Source organism: Arachis hypogaea, chromosome 11 (genome assembly GCF_003086295.3).
Source record: "Arachis hypogaea cultivar Tifrunner chromosome 11, arahy.Tifrunner.gnm2.J5K5, whole genome shotgun sequence".
NCBI lineage: Eukaryota > Viridiplantae > Streptophyta > Magnoliopsida > Fabales > Fabaceae > Arachis > Arachis hypogaea.
Window position 1 is genome coordinate 39,422,206 of NC_092046.1, and position 1,050 is coordinate 39,423,255.

Below are 1,050 nucleotides of genomic sequence, written 5' to 3' on the forward strand. Positions count from 1 at the left end.
GGTTTTGCTGTGGTGGAGAAGGTTGAGCTTGCTGAACTTGTTGTTGGTTCAATTGCATCTGCTTCAGCAAGTTGGTCATTTCATAGATACTCTGAGTTAAAGCAACAGTCTCTCTGCTAGAGGATACTTCTGCAACGGCTTTTGCACGACCTTATTTCTGCCTGTGATTCCTAGTAGATTCAGCTAAGTCGCTGATCAATTGCCATGCCTCATCAGCGGTCTTGTACTTTTTCATAGACCCATTGCTAGAACTTTCCAATGTGGTCTTATCTTGGGGCCTCATGCCCTGTGTGACATAGCCGAGTAACACTATCTTGTCAATCATATGGTGGGGGCAAGCTTCCAGAAGATTATTGAAGCGCTCCCAGTACTCATAGAGAGTTTCAAATTCATCCTGAACAATCATGGAAATGTCTTTCCTCAGTTTATCAGTAACTTCAGTTGGAAAGAACTTTTCCAAAAATTCTCTTCTGAGTGTATCCCAGTTGGATACAGTTGCGGCGGGTTGAGTGTAGTACCACTCTCTTGCCTTTCCCTCGAGAGAAAACGAGAAGGCTTTCAGCAAAATTGAAGTTTCATCTGCACCATCACGCCTGACAGTAGAACAGGTTGCTTGAAAATCTCTCAGGTGCTTGATAGGCTCTTGAGCAGGTAAGCCATGAAACTTGGGCATCAAATTGAGCAGTGCGGTCTTTATTTCAAAGTCTGTAGCCACCGCTGGATGATGCACTTGAAACGGTTGCATTGTAAAATTAGGGGCTCCAGCCTCCTTGATAGTAACTCTCCTAGGTGATGCCATGTCATCTATATGTAATCAACCGAATCAGTAGAACGGGGGCTGGTTTCTTCCTCAAATGACGTTTCAGATCCGCCCTCAGAGAGGACTAACCGACGCCGAGCTTGCCTTATTCGTGAAATAGTTCTTTCAATCTCAGGATCGAATACTGGCAAGCTTGGATCAGGAAGTGAACACGTCATCTAGTGAAAGAAACAAGCAGCTCATAGTAGCAAAATAAAATAAAATGAAAATAAATAAAATCCAATCAATAA

General features: G+C 43.3%; 1 non-coding gene across 1 annotated transcript; it reads left to right on the forward strand.

Annotated features, from left to right (window-relative positions):
* Positions 1-319: 319 nt before the first annotated feature.
* LOC112725036 (small nucleolar RNA R71) lies at positions 320-427 on the forward strand. Its single transcript, XR_003164167.1, has one exon. It is a non-coding gene; the product is annotated as a small nucleolar RNA R71 (small nucleolar RNA).
* The last annotated feature ends 623 nt before the right edge of the window (positions 428-1,050 follow it).